A 19,451-nucleotide genomic window follows, 5' to 3' on the forward strand; every position below is an offset into this window, starting at 1 on the left:
TGACAAACCCTAATGGGGCAAGTTTCTTTGGCAAGACACTGACCTGGGTGTCCAGCAAACAACAAATCTCTCTCTGATAACTGACAAGAACCTTGCTTTTTTTTGAAAAGTTTATTTAAAATCTTACAGAATACAAATATAAAATATGATAAAAAACAAACCCATCTAAATCTACCCCTATATCCCTCCAATCACCGATATGGGGTTATGTGGAAATGGATCAGATGTGGGAAAGATCAACACATAACTCAGTACGGGTAGCTTATATGCTTGTAAAAGCAAAAAATTCTATTTATATATAAAGTGATGTGTTGATCTTTCCCATATCTGATCCATTTCCACATAACCCCATAATCGGTGGTTGATCAATATCAAACAGTCTACTAATAAATTTCAACTGTGCTGCCTGGTAATAATTTTGAAAATGTGGTAACTGAAGACCTCCCAAAGCATATGTCCACATCAATTTTTGCATCGATACTCGAGATAATTTGCCTTTCCACAAAAAATAACGTATCACTTTATTTAATTCTTTAAAAGATTTCCCTGGTATAGGACATGGAATTGATTGAAACAAATACTGAATACGAGGATATATATTCATTTTGATACAATTTACCCGACCAGTCAATGTTAATGATACATCTTTTCATATGTTTAAATTAGATTTAATCTTATTTAACAAAGGTAAATAATTTAAACCATATAAATTCTTATATTCCTTATCAACAATTACACCTAAATACTTAATCTTATCTGACCATTGAAATTTAGTAATTTCCATACAATCAGAATAGTCCTCATCAGATATAGGTAATATCTCACTTTTATCCCAATTTACCTTATACCCCGACATTGAACCATAAAATTTTAATATATCCTGTAAAGCTTCTAGAGAATTCTTAGATTTAGATAAATATATCAACAAATCATCTGCAAATAAATTAATTTTATACTCCTGTTGCCCAACTGTAATACCCTGCATATTCATAGTTTGTCTAATTACCTGGGCTAAAGGTTCTATAACCAATGCAAATAAGGCTGGTGACAATGCGCAGCCCTGTCTAGTTGATCTAAACAAAGTAAATACCTGAGAAATCTGACCATTTGTCATCACCTGCGCAGAAAGATTAGTATATTATGCCTTAACCCAGCCAATGAAAAATGGTCCAAATTTAAATCTCTCCAACACTTTATCTATCTTGATGCATTGAATATTGTAAGTAATTTAGTAATATTATCACCTGAATGTCTATTCTCAATAAATCCTGCCTGATCTACATGCACCAATTTTGGTAAAAAATTAGCCAATCTATTTGCTAAAACTTTTGCTACAATCTACATTCAATAAAGATACAAGTCTATAAGACGCAACCTTCAATGGGTCTCTATCTTTCTTTGATATAACTGTTATCAATGCTCTCGAAAATGACTCTGGGAACAACTCCGTATTTGTAGCCTGTTTCAATACATCCATATACACCGGAAACCACAAATCATCAAATTCTTTATAAAACTCTACCGTAAACCCATCCTCACCAGGTGATTTACCAGTCGGCACAAAATTGTAATGCATCTTTAAGTTCAAAATCCATAAATGAAGCATCTAACAATTTTATATCATTCTCCTTCAATAAAGATAAATTCAGCTTAGACAAAAATGTATCAATCTGTTCAGTATCTACATTCCCTTCAGATGCATACAGATCCTGATAAAAAGCACAAAATTCCTCATTAATCTCCTGTGGTTTATAAATAACACCTGAATTTCCCCATATTGCATTAATTGTTCTAGAAGCTTGTTCAGTCTTCAACTGCCATGCCAATACTTTATGTGCCCTTTCCCCCAATTCATAATAACACTGTTTTGATCTCAAAAGCAATCTCTCATAATTATGTTTGCTTTGTATTGTAACAAATTTTCAAATTAGATAACTGTATCTTATTATCTTCCATTGCATTTCCCTGAAACTTTTTCTCCAAATCTGCAATCTTTTTCTCTAACTCCAAAGTATGCTTTGACTGTATAACTAATAATTTGACCTCACAAATATGCTTTCAAAGCATCCCACAACGTAAATTTACTTTGTACCGATCCCTCATTCGTCTCCAAAAAAAATTTGATCGGATCTCTCAAAAACAAAACAAATTCAGGTCTTCTTAGCAACATCTCATTAAACCTCCAACGATAAGTTGTTTCAATCTTCTCCACAGTCTCACAACAAAGAGTGATCCGACAACATTCTACTCTTGCATTCTGCATAGTCAACCCTTCCCTGTAAATGAGCTAAAACCTTCGACAAGAACCGTCCTATGCGGTAACCATTTACCTTTCAAGCACCAAAGCCTGGTGAACTTCATAAATGTTAAATTCTGTGCACAGTATAAGAATTGCCTGCAACCAGTAAACTTGGAGGAATGAGAAGTGAAATTGGACTGTGAATCAAAGAACTTTTCTGAACTTACACACATTACACACATGTACGCTTAGAATTAGAAGGGGGTTAAGTTAGGTTAGTTAAGTTAATAATAATAAGTTAAAGTTCAATCCTATTTTCATGTTTAAAGATAATAAAATCAACTTTTGTTTAACTAACCATTTGTCTTGGTGAATATCTATTGCTACTGGGTTTTGGAGTCCTCTGAGCTCGTAACAGTATCTTGTGCAGCACTTATCAAAAGCTTTCTGGAAATCCAAATATACAACATCAACCTGTTCCCCTCTATCTACCGCACCCATTATGTTCTCAAAGAACTCAAGTAAGTTTGTCAAACAAGGCCTGCCCTTTCTGAATCCATGCTGCATCTGCCTGATGGAACCCCTTCGTTCTAAATGTCTCGCTATTTCATCCATATGCCCCCATTCCCTGCCTGTTTATGTGTTTGCCTAAATGATTCTTAAACATTACTACAGTACATTTCTGAATATCCAAAACACTCACGACTGGATATGAATTGGCTAATTGCATTTTCCAGATATCATATCTGCAGCCAAATTTAAGCAGTAGAATACTTGTATCAGCCATCTCCGATCCTGACACCTCCCAAACGCTATCACCGATCCTGGTCCTCAGTCATATCCACGACACCTCCCCACTGCTGTCGAGAAACCTGCCTCGGGAGCCAGAGGTTCCCGTTCCAATCCCAGCCCATCAGCATAATACTTGTACAGTATCACTAGTTAAAACGATAACAAAGAACAAGGGAAGGTTTTTCAAGAATGAAATAAAGTTTACTTCTTACTTTGAGTACACAAGAGCTCCATTGGATTCAAAACTGCACTAACAGCGCACTTAAGTACTCGAGAGCTCCGTTGGATTCAAGTGGTGCTAACAGTGCTTGAGAGTCCCATTTGAACACCGCAGATTTTAAAAAATTCAACTTTTTACATCATGTCTCCACCAAAAATTTTCATGGATAACTGGTAATTGTGGTAAAGTGGCTTTTGGATAACCGGAAACATACTGTATCATATCTGCTTCCACCACTTTCCATGGCAAAACATTTCAGACACCCACCATTTTATGTATAAAACTAAAATTTGTTAATGAAACTCCTTTAAACTTGCCTCCCCCCACCACCTTAAAGCTATGCCCTTATTTGATATTTCCACCCTGGGAAAAAGATTTGGAATATTTACCCTAGATATGTCTCTCAAAATTTTATATACTTCTATCAGGCAACCCCTCAGGTGCTCCAGAGAAAATAATCCAAATTTTTGCAACCTTATATCCAATACTAATCCAGATAACATCCTGGGGAACCTCTTCTGCACAATCTCCAAAACCTCCACATCCTCCTTGTAATGTGGCAACAGAACTACACATGATTCTCCAAATGCGGCCGAGCCAGTTTTCTACAGCTGAAACATGACTTCATCTCCTTAGTGCAACAAGCAGTGAAGGCAAGTACAGAGGATGATGCAGACTCAAGTTTAATCCACATCAATTTAGAAATTCTGCCTTATTATGATTGTTACATTTTTTTAAAACTCCAAAACCCCTTTGTCTTTCTGAAATCAATGACTGGTGGCTGAGGTACAAACAATCTCCCTCATTTTATCAGGTTGCTGCATTAATGCCTAAGAATTTTGCCAATCACAAGATCATAAACACCCTAAAAAATTGAATTTAAAAAAAAAACATCCACTTTCCTGCACTTCCAATTACAAATGTCACAGAGCTTTTTCATTTTCCAAATTTTATAGGCAGTGAAACCAACTATAACATCCATTCTCCCACTTTCATTGTTTTTAGTGCACAATAAAACAAGGATGAAAGTGCTGTGGTAATTCCTATTTTCCTGTTCTTCAATAGGTGCTTTCAAACTGCCTTGTAAAATGGGGTTAACAGGCAATTTGGTCAGTTAGCACCCCACTCACAAGGCAGCTTGAAAGGGTCCAACCCGGTCAGCGTCGTCCAAAGTCAACGGGGTCCCTGCCCTACCTCAGAGGTAGTCAGGCAACCCATTTAAACTTACCCAAGACGCACTGACCAACAGCTTGGACAGCAAAATAGCCAACCCAGTTACATCACAGGGAAATCCGGCTGAAGTGTCTGTGGTGATTGGGATGAAAGAGGAGTTGCTGCCAGGGGCCGGGGCCGGGGCCGGGGCGTGAGCTACAACTGGGGGGAGTGAAGTTGATGTCACTGGGGTGGGGGGGGGGGTGCCACAATCATTGGGAGGGGTCAGTGCTGCGGGGACAGAGGAGTCGGCTGCCGCGGGTTGGTGGAGGGAGGAGTGTGATTGACGGTGGGAGGGAGACTGTCAGCTGGTTAGGGGGATGGGGGAAGACTAGTTTGTGATGCTTCATTTACTGCGGGGATGGGATCCCCTTTAAATTGCCAAGTTGGCGAATTACTGGGGCTATCCTCCCTCAGCTTAAAAGGTGCTAGAGACTCCTTTGCCCCACTAATCGCACCTGGGCCCCACAGGAGGGCTACCCTGATGCTACAGCTTAAAAGTACCTAATGAGAACAGATTACCAACAAAGGCAGCTATTGGTTTTACAACGAGGATTTATAACATCATATATTTTAGCAATGTTTTCAGATTTTCCCTGCAATTGGCAACTGAAACATGCCAAATATTGAAAAAATTAAGAATACTTCTAATATGTTAAGTTTCTATTGAAATGGTATTTTCTGGTTTAGTGCACATGTGGTGACTTTTGTAATGAGGAGCTGAAAGCAAATTGATCAAGTCTCAACTTGTCGAAAATTACATTTTACAATGTGTCAAATCATGGTTTGTGGTTTTTAAAAAAGTGTAATGTAATAAGGATTTCTGACAATCTGGATCTAAGCAACCAAAACATGGTGCATCAAAATACTCGTTGCTTACAAAGCTATGCTTAAAAATAAAATCAGTGGAGTTGATTTTTAAGGTCAAGATCATGCATCAGGAATGAGAGGAAGGGAGATAGCCAATTTATAGCAGCATGAGGCTGAGAGACAATGGGTAAAACCAGAGGAGAGGGGATGATTGGCAAGTGGAGCAGAGGAAGGAACACAATGGAATTGGTGGAATCAGTTTGCAATGGGATAATAGATAGATGGATTCAGATTGGGGGATGGGGAAAGAGGGATGGGAAAGGTGAACAAAGGGAGAAGAAAGCAAGGAGGAGAGATGTGTGCACTGCAGTTTATAGTAGTGGGCTATCTGAAACTGGAAAATTCTATGTTCATACTGTTGGGATACAGGCTACCCAAGCAGAAATGAGACGTTGTTCTTAAAATTTGCTTTTGGCATCTCTGCAGCAATGGATTAGGTCAAGGACAGACAAATCAGAATGGGAGAGGGAAGGAGAGTTAAAATGACATGGAACTAGAAACTCAAGATGGCCATTATGGATGGAGCCCAAGTGCTCTACAAAACCATCACCTGGTCTATGCTGGTTGTCACCAATGTGGCTCTTCAACCACCAACTGCATCCCTCAGTAACCCCTTCAACCTCCTATCCAGGCTTTGTAATCCTCCCCCTCTTCTCTGCCCACTCCCCCCTGACCACCCACTAATCCAAACCCTATATCCTTCTCTCCAGTGCTGTAACATCCATCCACCAACATCTCTCCATAGCCCCTTTTACACAACCACTTTGCACCTTTATTGCATTACACCTTCTATGTAAAAGCTACAAACACAGAATTGGTGGGGGGGGGGGGGGGGGGAGGGGTGATTTCAGTCCCAGCTTTCTTCTTACCACACAGGTATGTAACGACGAATTGACATCTGTGGAAAAGGGGTGATCCAGCATTATGGCACCATGATGGGAAAGGATGTGTATGTCTACCGTATTTTTTTTAGAAGTGTATTTTAGGGCAAGTATTTAAAATTAGACAAAACATGCAAGTAGGACAACATGAAAATCTTTTTAATAATGATACTGCTGTCCCTTTCTCTCCCGGGGGGAGCAGGGTGGTGAGACAGGTGCGGGATCAACAGCGGCACTCGCCCCCACACTGATCCCACCGCCCCACTCCCAGCTTTTCCCAGGTGTCTCTAGTCACCTTGTGCTGTAAGCCAGCTGGTCTGTGGGTTGGTCTTCAGTTTGAACAGTCTGAAGCCCACCACTTCATTCCCCACCCCTTGACAACCCACCACCAGCCACAATGATAGATAGCGGTGATTAGTGAGGGATTACTTAAGATGGTATGTGAGTGGAATGAAAAAGTTTGAAAACCATTGTTTGAATCGTCCCTAATTGACTTGTTATGTGCACAGTTTCATAATTCCAAAGGAAATGGACCAATGACAATTTTTATCAAGCAAAATATTACAGTAACAATTGGTCTAGAGCAGTGTTTCTCAACCTTTTCCCCCACTCACATACCACCTTAAGCAACCCCTTACTAATCAGAGCACCTATGGCATAGGGATTACTTAAAGTGTTATTTGAGTGGAAAGAAATATTTTGAAATCCACAGCAATAGATCAATACTTGCAGTAGATTTATAAATTGTGCACTAATGTTTTATTCCCACAACTATTGTCCCCACACTCTTCTATTAATTGTGAGTTAATAAAAGTAATGTTTAATTGCAAACCCTTCAGTCCAGAGTCATCTCTCTCGAACTTGATACTTTCTCAGCACAACAATGACTAGTGCGGGAATCAACAACTGGCCACTGGGAGAGTCTCCCGATAGTGTTGATGCTAGTGAGCCACGCAGCAGCGATAATCACTGTTGGCTTTACTCATCATTATCACCCCAATTTCAAAACCAGGAGAATAATGAACCTTTTTTTTGGGGGGGGGGGGGGAGTGGGTCTAACATGCAGTCATATACCTCTTTTGCTCCTGGAATGTCGGTTTGCTATGTAAAATGATACACTGACCCAGCATTATGCTGGTTTTGGTTCAGTGTAAACAACCAAAGCCAGCTTAATGACAGGACTTCTTTATGGCAATATTGCAGGATATTACCCTCGTAACTAATATCTCTCCCCCTGTAGCTCCTTTGGAATGTGGGTTTGAAAAGAGCATGGGACAGTACTGCACAGAGTCCCAATGGGTTTAGTGCTACTCTTTATGATGGTGGAATGAGATGCCCTTGTTTCTGCAGAATGAATGTCTCCATTAAAATTGCACACCATAATGCACCCACAGAGCATATAGACAACTTTAACGCTAAGCAGATGACTGAAGGTTCTCCTGAACTTTCTGCCAAACATTTCAGGCTGTTTGGGGCTAATGTCCCTCTGGCAGAGATTGAATAGACAGCAGTTGGACAGTTGGAGCTGGGGCTAGAAGAGGGTGAAAGAATTGAGAGGGAATGGGGGTGATACGAAAGAAAGGGAGCAAAGATGAATGAGAAAGACTAAGGGAAACAAATTTGAAGGGAGGAGATCATGATAGGGTATATCATGTATGGCTGGGAAGTTGTGGGACAGATGAAGATAGCTAGTGCCTTTCACTTGGCACGTTAGAGTTCTCTGGATCCAACACGAAATTCAACAATTTCAGACACTAGCCAGTTCAACTGGCCTGTTCTGTCAGAAATGACCTTTCTGAATGTCTCCAGCACTCTGTATTTTAATTTGAGTGTCTGGCTTTTACAACGTTTTCCTTCTGTTTCTCTCTCCTTCAAACTTAATTCATTTCCCTGTAGTACATCCCCTCCTAGCAAACCTTCTGTTCTAATCAAACCCTCTCACATCAAGCACTTGAGTTAGCCAGTCTCATGATCTATCCAAGAAATTCCCTTTGTTGGTTCCATCTCCATCCTTTAAAAGTTAAAAAAGATGTTAGATTTCTAACCATTCTCAGTTCTGCAAAGTCAGACTCAAATGTGAACTCAGTTTCTCCCTCCACATATGCTGCCAAATCTGGCGAGTATTTCCATTGGTTTATGCTTTTACTTCAGATTTACAGCATTTGTAGTTTTTTGTTTTACACTTAAAATAGAATGATGTCTTTAATGTGGTGAAATGTTCCCAAGTCTCTCAAAATATGACAATGTAAAGGAAAACCAAAAAAGTGGAGGGACAAAGAGGTTTAGAGAATTCATGTTCAGGTTTCAAGCCACTCAGCTGCAAAGATGATGATTCAAATTAGGGATGAATAAGAACGATAAAGAGAGAAGCTTAAAAATTTCTTGGCACAAGAGACTGTACAGGAGTTTTAAACAACACCTTGATTTTTAAAGGGGAAAGGTTGTAATTTGTGAACAAGAATTCCTTTAACCAAAAAACTCAGTTCTTTCTCCTTTCAAGGCTGGAGCATGAAGAGCACTTCAAACAATTCAAATTAAATCATCTGGCTAACTAATAATGCAGCAACAACAAAATCTCTTTTGAAATGTGCATTTAGCTGAAACCATTAAAAACTTACCATGCACAGAATGAAAGTTGCAAATATGGAAGCAGATTACTTAATCCAACTCCTCTAAGCATGCACTGATTTGTTACAGAAGAAAACTTTTAAAATAAACATTATTGGCCATTTCCATCTACTTTGAATCCACACATCCTGAATGTACTTCACCTAAAAGTGTATGCACACATTTACTTTTTTTTTTAAAAAAAGAGTCCTTCGTTGGTTCTCCAGCCAATGTCATACTTTTTTGAAAATGTTATTTAAAATGTTTTATCCATACATGTAATCATAGCCAAGTATAAAATACAATAATCAAATATTAATGTCGTGTCCATTATACATAACAATTTTCAGTACGGAAACAGGCCATATCGGCCCTTCTAGTCCACACCGCTTTACATGAAACTCCACTAGTTCCACCTACCCACTCCCTTGCCCATAACCCTCCAACCCCCTCACATCCATGTACTCATCTAACCTCCTCTTAAATGACAGAATCGACCCTGCCGCAACTACCTCTTCCAGAAGATCATTCCATAGCCAAAAAAGTTGAGAACTGCAGAGTTGTCCATCCTCTTCATGTTGGGGAAAGGGGCCACATGGGTCAAAACACAATCAAGAACGAAAGTTGTGCAAACATAGCCATATCTACGTGTCATATCTCCGCCCACTTTTAACTGATGAAATGTCAGCGAGAATCCTACTCCATCCCTGTAATGGTATAAAACCCACAAAATTCTCCCCCTTAACAAATCTCCAAGAAAAAATAAGTGAAAGCATGAAAGAAATCAGAACAGTAGAGAAATGAAACCTAATTGCCTTAAGACACCCCTCACCACATAACTTTGACTATTTACATCTTATAATTCTTCCAAGGAAGTTAACAAGGTTCTGAAAGTTTAGGGAAAACATCTATAAATTAATTTCCACAATTTGTAAATAAGGGCACCAAATTTTCAAAAATGCATCATATTTATTTCTCAAAATATAAGTAATCTTCGAGAAGAATGCATTTCTGTGTCCTATCGCTCCGTACCTAAATGAGAGTCAGATTTCCACTGCAATACATTTTCTTGCTACTGCCAACGCAATCTTTACAATTTCTTTTTGGTGTATGGATAATTTCAATTTTGGTCTTATCCCTACTATATTACCTAGTTATAATAATATTGGGTTTTGTGGAAATTTAATTCCTGTAACCTGTTCTAAAAATAATTGCCAAATTTATCCAAAAGGGTCTCACTTTAGGACAGGACAAGTAGAATGTAAAAAAAAAGGCCCCATCTCTTGGCCAAATGTCATACTTTGAAAGATAGTCAATGTTGCAATGAAGAAAATTTGTGCACAGTAAGCTTCCACATACATTATCACTAGATAATATGTTATTTCAGTGAAGTTGATTAAGAAATAAATATTAATCAGGACATGGTGGATACCATGCTCCTATTCAATATTGTGCTTTGAATCTTTAGTACTCTCCTGTGAAACCACTAGTATGCAACATCTCAGAGTTCAGCACTCCCTCAACTAGACCATCTGCTTGGTTTGAGAGAGATTAGAAATTGGGAAAGTCCAGACTAGCCACTGACCCTTGAGGAGCTGACAAGTTCCAACCATGCAATCAGTCTCTAGAAAATGTCTTCTTAGCAGCCAAATTCTAGTTGATTTTTAGAAATTGGATGGAAGTTTCCTGCTGGAAATGTACAGTGCCTTTCTTCCAACCGGCAGTTTATCAGAATCCATAAGGAAAGGCATTACCTCCCTTATCTACAAGGAGGAAGAGGGAAGTGATCGCAAGTTGGTAACCCTGTTAAATGTGGATGACGAGATTTTATCCAAGGTCATTGACAAGCAAGTCAAACTTACTCTGGAGCTGGTGATCCACCACCAGGACCAAACCTGTAGCAAACCTAATAGGTCTCTCAAAGACATGTCAGCTCAGGGATATGAACATTTGTATGCAAGGCTGTGGCTTTAAAGACTGATAAAATGACAATTGTGATCTAGAAAGCCTTTGACGGAACAGCCAACACATGTAGAATATTTCCCATTCAAATTTGGAGTCAAGCATAGTTACTGTCTTTTTGCTATGCATTACTGAGTTGTTGTCAAATACATCAGAAAGGACATGGGTAAAAAGGAGATAAGATGTCCAAGCAATGGGAACATTCAAATCAATGACTCCCTATACGCAGACTCCCTATACGCAGATGGCATCACTGTCTTTTGCTTGGATTTATTATTTGTCAGCAGATTAACCAGCATATATTAGGGTGGCACAGTTGGTGTAGCAGTTAGCGCTACGCCTTTACAGCGCCAGTGATTGGGAAAGGGATTCCAATCCCGTGCTGTCTGTAAAGAGTTTGTATGTTCACCCCGCAGATGTTTTCCCCGCAGATTCCGTTTCCTCCCACCATCTGAAACGGACTGGGGGTGTAGGTTAATTAGGTGTAAATCAGGCAGCACAGACTTGTGGGCCAAAATGGCCTGTTACCGTGCTGTACATCTAAATTTTATTTTTAAATTTAATTTGAATTTTTAAAAATTTATAAGTTTGAATTGTCCTCAGGGGCTGGACTACATTGAAACTATGTTCTTTGGCCACCGGTACAACTGATCAGACCCAATTACCTGAAGGTGGAGGGAATCTGGCTTGGAGAAGATGGGACACAAGGCAGAACTTGGGTAGAGCAAGTAGCTAAACTGAGAAACAGGAGATGAGAATTTGAAGGTTACACTCCATCTTAATAGTAGAAAATCTAGTCACCAAATGAATATTTGATCTATAAGGTGGAAGTGTGGCACACAACCCACTCTTGAACCATAGCATAGAACATCTTCTATTTTACCTGGAGATCGAAAATGGATCATATCCAAAAAGAAATTATGCATAGCTCACCAGAGAAACCCATACCTGATAACCATCAGTCCTATGGCTAGTCGTGTGTGACTACATCAAGCTGTTCATGGTTATTAACCAAAGGAATTTCACATTTATAGTCAGAGTACATACATGACATCACATACAACCCTGAGATTCCTTTTCCTGTGGGCAAGGTAGAATTATCACTTATTGGCATTTAAAAAAAAACTGCATATGTAAATAAACAAAGATACGTAAACAAATAAAGAAATGGAAATGTACTGATTGTGCAATACAGAGAAAATATTTAAAAATCAATAAAATGCATAAGAGTCCTTAAATTAATCCCCAATTAAGTTTGTTGAGTAGTCTGATGGTGGAGGGGTAGCAGCTGTTCCTGAATGTGGTCGTGCAAGTCTTGTGGCACCTATACCTCTTTTCTGATAGTAGCAGCAAGAACAGAGCGTGTGCTGCGTGGTGTGACTCCTTGATGATTGCTGCTGCTCTCCGATGCCAGCGTTCACAATGGTGAGGAGGATTTTGCCTGTGATGTCCTGGGCTGTGTCCACTGCCTTTGGAGGTCTTTACACTCAGGGGTTATCAGTGTCCCGATACCAGACTGTGATGCAATTGGTCAACGCAATTTCTACCACACATCCGTAGAAATTTGCCAGGGTTTCCGATGTCATTCTGATCCTCCGCAAACTTCTGAGGAAGTAGAGGCGCTCACGTTTTCTTCATGCTGCCATTAGTCTATTGGGTCCATGAAAGATCCTCCGAGATAGAGGCTCTCAAGAACATAAATTTGCTCACTCTCTCCACCAATGATCACTGGATTGTATACCTTTGACTTTCCTTCCTGAAGTCAATAATCAGCTCCTTGGTTTTGTTGACATTGAGTGCAAGGTTGTTGTTGGTGCACCATTCAGCCAAATTTTCAATCTCCCTCCTGTACACTGACTCATTACCTTTTTTGTACAACCCACTACAGTGGTATTGTCAGCAAAGTTGTAGATGGTATTACTGTCATACTGAGCCACAGTCATGGGTGTAAAGTGAGTAGAGCAGGGGACTAAGAATGCAGCCCTGTGGTGCTTCAGTACTGATGGAGATTGTGGAGGAGACATTCTTACCAGTCCTCACTGATTGTGGTCTGGAGATGAGGAAATAAAGGATCCAATTATACAGTGGGGTGTTGAGTCCAAGGTCTTGGAATTTGCTGATCAGTTTTGAAGGGATGATGGTGTTAAATGCTGAACCATATTCAATAAAGAGCATCCTAATGAATTCATCTTTATTCTCCAGGTGTTGCAGGGTTTGTGTACAGCCAGTGAGATGGCATCCACTGTAGAACTATTGTTATGATAGGCAAATTGGAATAGATCCATGTCGCTGCTCAGATAGGAGCTGATATGGTTTAATTCCAGCCTTTCAAGACACTTCATTATTGATGTGCATCATGCAGCCCTGCAAGTGCCTATATGTAATCGGCATCAGGAAGGATATAAACTCCAGTGAGAATCACTGAGAACACAAACATCAAGCAAAGATAAGCCTGGGTTTACTGCTGCAGATCGTTCCCATCATTTGGATTATGTCACACCCTACCTTTCATGGAAAATATTTTCTGCATAAAAAAAATTGACCACAGATCAGTTAAGCAGTGATCTGCACAACAGACTTGCACACCTTGCAGGAGAAAGAAGTGGATGCTGTGGGCTTGTTTAAAGTCATTTGCCAGAATGCCTCATCACTAGAACTCAAACAAGAACCAAGGTCTCACATAGCTGTTGGTGAGAAAGGCATTTCCCATTAGATAGATCACCACAGCCCTTAGCAGAATCACAGTTGACAATGAGGAAGTGTACAGGAGTGAGATAGATCATCTAGTTCAGTGGTGTCACAACAACTTGCACTCAATGCTATCAAAACTAAGTAACTGATTGTGGACTTCAGGAAACCAGGAGAAAACAAACCAGTTCTCATTGAGTGGCTAGCAATGAAAAAGGTAAAGAACTTAAACTTCCTAGGTTTCAACATCTTTGAAGAGCTATCCTGGGGCCTTCATACTGATGCAACCATGAAGAAGGCTTCCCAGCAGGTATACTTCATTAGGAGTTGAGGAGATTTGGTATGTCACTAAAGACTCTTGCAAATTTCTACAGGTGTACTGTGGACAACATTATGACTGGTTGCATTGCTGTCTGGCATGGAGGTGCCAATGCACAGGACATAAAAAGACTACAAAGTTGTGAACTCAGCCAGCACAATCTTGCTATTAGTCTTCACTCCATTAACCATTTAACAATTACAGCATAAAAACAACTTAGCCCTTCTAGTCCATGCCAAATACTTTCTCCCACCTAACCCCACTGACCTACACTCAACCCGTAACCCTCCATTCCTTTCCCATCCATATACATATCCAATTTCTCCTTAAATCCTGATATCAAGCCTGCTTCCACCACTTTGTCTGGAAGCTCGTTCCACTCTGAGTGAAGAATTCCCTCCTCATGTTTCCTCTAAACTTTTCCCCCCAAGTCTCAGTTCATGTCATCTCCCCCTTTCATAAAGGAAAAAGCCTGTCCACATCAACTCTATACCCCTAATAATTTTAAATACTTCAATCAAATACCTCAAATCTACAAGCGGCAGTGTCTCAAGAAAGCAGCCTCTTTATTAAGGAGCCTCACTATCCAGTCCATGCTCTCTTCACATAGCCAGCATCAGGAAAGAGGTACAGAAGCCTGAAGACTAACATCCAACAGTACAAAAACAGTTTCTTCCCCTCTGCCATCAGGTATCTGAATGGATAATAAACCATATACTACTTCACTTTTGTCTTTTGTATGGATTTATTTTTTATTTTTTAAATGTTATAGCAATTTTGTACTTATAATCGTGCTGCAAAACCACTAATATCGTGATGCATTTTCATGAAAATAAATTCTGATTCTTAACACACTGCTAATATTGCAATCCCATCACAGGGCTGTTGGACCAGAGGAGGTGGCCTACTGTCCTATAGCCAAGAAAGGACACAATAGTCTTTCTCAAGGTACATCCTGAGTCATTAAACAACACAGGACAGTGCTCCACAGACAGACTCAGACAGGCACTGAGACAAACATTATTCACTGTTTGATGATCAAGTCAGCAAAAAATGTGCTCTGTTGTGTCTGAAACTGGTTGGTCTTCTAGTAAAAGCCACTATCTAGAGCTAATTGCTGCAATGAGGCACATTTTAAGGTGAACATAAAGAGCTTAGAAGAGGCACCCCAAAGGCTGCATGTGTTAAGACCCAAGTCCAGGGTTCTTGTGGTAAACCACTGAACGTAAATATTTGTCTGTTTGGGCAGATCCATTTACCAACTGCGCCTATGGCCCCTCCCACAGGCTCCAGAAGGTTCCTCAGCCCTCTTCCCAGTACAGAACAGTTGAGCAGCATGGATGTTCTTTTGTTTTAAAGCTAATAAAAGCCTATCAATTTGTTCAATTTCAGTCTTTTGGAGTTATTGATGGTGCATCAATTTTATTAGCTTTAGTTTTTATAATGGAGCAGATCCTGAAGCCAGAGAAGCTAGAAATTGAACCTCAATCACGAGGCATCTACCAACATTGAACTCTGGCTACGCTGTTTCAAGGAATTCCTGCAGGCATCTTCAGCCACTGTGCAGTCAGAGACCCAAGTCGTCATCCTAGCATGCTCTTTGATCAGGGACGCCGCGTCATATTAGGAGGCCATGGGTATTCTAAATGGCCAGTACCTATAAAAGATTAACGAAGTCTACGCAAGGCATCTCCAGGTGACCCGAAAGCAGTGACCTGGAGAGTCAAACACCAAGTTCCTCCGAGCCCTAAGAAGGGCCTGTGAATGCAAGGCCATGATGGCTGTGGAGTACACAGGGGACCTGATCAGAGATGCCTACTTTGCAGGAATCAGGTGGAACTACATCTGCCAAAGATTATTAGAGCAAGAGGAATTCAGCCTGCAGAGAGCAGTAGAGTTGGCAGGTACGCTGGAAATGGCCCTCCAGAATATGGTGGCCTACTCAATCAACAGTGTGCCGCCTTGTGGTTGCCCTGCGTGCCGCCATCTTAGGACACACTCCACCCCCTCACCCAACGAACGATCTAACAACAGTAGTAGTAGCTCGTGAACACCTTCAATCACCACTGACAGTTGCAGTCAGCGACCCAACCACAGCCACTGTACTCGGGTGCACCCAAAGTGCTATTTCTGCAGGCTGTGCAAGCACCCGAGGAAACGCTGCCCAGTGAAAGACACGGTCTGGTCCAGCTATGGGAAGAAGGGATGCCATGCTAAGATGTGTAGATTTAAACCCCTTCTTATCAGCACCACGTAGGGACTGCCATCGCCAGGAACTAACAGTGTCATTTGTGTGTCGTGGGACTGTCATCTTGGGTGCCATCTTTTTGGTTCAGCAGTGTCACACAGGGGCTGCCATCTTGGACACCACCATCTTCCGAATCAGCACTCAACCTCTCCACCGAAGTGACAAGCAACATTCTGACACTAGCCTCCATCACACTCGTCCAGGACAGCCCACATCAAGTCGCCAGGTCAAAGATGGACATTCAGGTAAATAACCACGTGACGAGTTGCCTATTCGATAATGGGAGCATGGAGAACTTCATTCATCCTAACATGGTGCCACGCTACCCCTTTGTGGTATGCCAGCAAACCAAAAGGTCTCCTTGGTATCAAGGTCACATACAGCGGATGTCTGTGGCTACTGTGTAGTGACTCTGTCCATGCAGGGAATAGACTATAAAGACTTTAAACTTTTGGTGATGCCATGCTATTGGGTCTTGATTTTAAATGTTACCTTAAAAGCACAATGATGGAGTTCGATGGGCCCCATCCATCCCTCTCTGTCTGTAACAGAAATTCTCAAATTGCCCACTACACACCACCTACCCTCCAGTCCCTCCCTACCATCGCACAGAGCCAGCAACCCAGTCACTCATTGTGCACAATCTGCAGACTCTCCATGCTCAAAAATCACCCATCCACCGTTGTAAGCCCGTTGCCACCAAAAGTAGGAGATACAGTGCCAGGGACAGGGCCTTTATTCAGGTGGAGGTGCAGTGGCTTCTTAATGAGGGGATCATTGAGCCCAGCACCAGTCCTTGTAGTGGTAGAGAGGAATGGGGAGAACAGAATGCTCATCGACTAGTCAGACTATTAATAGGTACACACAACTAGACACATATCCCTCCCCTGCATATCTGATATGGTGAACCAAATCGCAGTATTGGGTCTTCTCTACCATCGATATGAAATCTGCACATCATCAGCCCCCGATCCCCTGAGGTGACGGACAATATACTGGATGGACACCTCTACCACTTCCCGCAGGTCTCCTTTAGCATCACCAATGGAGTTTCAGTCTTCCAGCAAGAGACTGACCACATTATAGATCTGTACGAGCTGCAGGCCACATTCCTGTATCTCGACAATGTCACCATCTGTGGCCGTGACCTGCAGGACAATGACGACAACCTTCAATAATTCCTCAAAACCACCAAGCTCCTCCATCTCACATACAATAAAGCCCAGTGTGTATTTTGCAAAACCTGCCTTGCCATCCTTGGATGTGTCGTTGAGAAGGGGTCATCAGTTCAGAACCTGACTGCGTGTGCCCACTCCTGGAACTCGCCCACTCCCACAGCCTTAAGGCCCTAAAAAGGTGCCTAGGCTTTTTCTCTTACTATACCCAGTGGATCCCTAACTATGTAGACAAAGCCCGCCCCCTTGTCAAATCTGACGCCAGAGGCCCGTGCAGCTTTCAGTGCATCAAGGTAGATATTGCCAAGCCACAATGCACAAGGTGAACGAATCCACCCTGTTCCAGTTGGAAAGCGATGGATCAGACTTCGCTCTGGCTGCTACCCTTAACCAGGTGGGCAGACTCATTACTTTTTTTCCCCCATATGCTCCAAGGCCCCAATTTCGACATTCCTCTGTTGTGAAAGAGATCCAAGCCATTGTCGAGGCAGTGCGGCACTAGAGACACTACCTGGCCTGCAAACTATTCACCCTGTTAACTGACCAATGGGCTGTTGTGTTGAATAATGGGCTGTTTCTTGATCAATAATCAGCAACAGGGTAAAATTAAGATACTAAGGTGGAGAATCGAACTGTCCATCTACAATTACAATATCCGGTACCGGATTGGGAAACTTAATGAGCCTTCTGATGCCCTCTCGTGGGACCTGTGCCAGTGGACAGACTGACCACTTACACACCCTTCACAATGATCTCTGCCACCCCAGAGTTACCAGGGTTCTTCCACTTCGTAAAGCCTCAACCTGCCATACTCCATTGAAGTAATCAGATCAATAACCAAAAGCTGCCAGGTCTGCATGGAGTGAAAACCACACTTCTACTGGCTAGACAGAGCTTAGATGATATAGGCCACTTGCTCTTTGAATGCCTGAGTGTCCCCTGCCCACCACAGACCACAATGTGTACTTCCTCAATGTTATTGATGAGTACTCTAGTTTTCTAATTGCCTCCCCTGCCTCAGTCATCAAGACTCTGCGCAGTCTCTTCACTCTATTCGGCCTCCTAGCTACATTCATAGAGATCAGGGGTCCTCTTTCATGAGCAATGAGCTGCACCAGTACGTGCTGGACAGAGGCATTGCCACAAGCAGGTCTACCAGCTACAACGCCCAGTGGAATGGGAAAGTGGAAAGGGACAATGCCACAATATAGAAGGTCTAGGGACCTCCCAGGTGTGCTCCACTCCATCAGGTCCTTTCTATGTGTGGCTACGAATGCCATACTGCATGAATGTACATTTTCCCTTGCCAGGAAATCTGCAACAGGGACCACACTGCCACCGTTGGTTGAGGTTCCCAGGGCCAGTCCTACTCCAGGAGCACGAGGAGCCAGAAGTCTGACCCTCTCGTTGAAAGGGTCACCTCCTCGATGCCAACCCCCAATACCTGGCGTACTCTGACAGGCATGAGGATATTATCTCCATTAGGGATCTGGCACCCTCAGGGGTTCTGGATTCCACCACTGATTGTTCCACAACCCCACACCCCTAACCTCCCACAATGCACCAGGGCCATGGCACATTACCTCACCCCCAAAAGAGCACATCCCAGACTTGTTGCCTCAAACCCACCAGCCCAACACCGACGACTGCAGACAGATGTCCCAGACTGCCCAGGACCCCGCCACTGCACCGCAATCACAGCCGGTATTACGAGTCACAGCAAAAAACCAGACCACCTTAATTTGTTACTGTAGCATCACGGACTCTCAAAAAAAAACATGGGGTGAATGTGGTCAACCACTGTATGTCTATATTTGGACGCACCCATTGACCATCCTTCCCTGTGGCTCCAGAATGCTCCACAGCCCCCTTCGCAGGGCAGAACAGTCGGGCAATATTAGACGTGCTTTTGTTTTAAAGCTAATAAAAGTTTGTCCAACTTCACTCTTTTGCTGCATCAGTTCTACGGCCCAATTGCCACGAGGTCCTGTCCAAAAGCCTCTCCAAACTCTCACTGATGCAAATGTTGGGGATGAAACGACGGTGACAAGAGAGAGTGGAAGTGAACGTGACGAACTGTTCGGGGAAAAGAATACAAATAATAAAGGCCAGTAGTTGGTGGGAGAGTGCGAGGCTGGACGGTTGGGCGGAAAGACCACCCCCCCCAACTGCAGTTCGTCCCGGCGCTGCGCCCCCCCACCCCACAGATGACGCAGCCGTTGCCCACGCCCTCCGCTT

The 19,451-nt window shown here is 42.1% G+C and overlaps 1 protein-coding gene across 8 annotated transcripts in view; it reads right to left on the reverse strand.

Annotated features, from left to right (window-relative positions):
* The window catches only part of slx4ip (SLX4 interacting protein), a 179,824-nt gene that overhangs the window by 159,920 nt on the left and 453 nt on the right, over positions 1-19,451 (reverse strand). The window contains exon 2 of one of the 8 annotated variants that reach the window (XM_069931861.1): positions 19,038-19,289. The exons of 5 other annotated variants lie outside the window; for them this stretch is intronic. The gene's annotated coding sequence lies outside the window, so the exon portion shown is untranslated. Of the gene's footprint in view, positions 1-17,114; positions 17,202-19,037; positions 19,427-19,451 lie in introns of those variants that run through there. 2 more of the 8 variants (XM_069931860.1, XM_069931863.1) reach the window with 2 other exon arrangements.

The sequence above is a fragment of the Narcine bancroftii genome, chromosome 4, assembly GCF_036971445.1.
Source record: "Narcine bancroftii isolate sNarBan1 chromosome 4, sNarBan1.hap1, whole genome shotgun sequence".
In the NCBI taxonomy this organism is placed as follows: Eukaryota; Metazoa; Chordata; class Chondrichthyes; order Torpediniformes; family Narcinidae; genus Narcine; species Narcine bancroftii.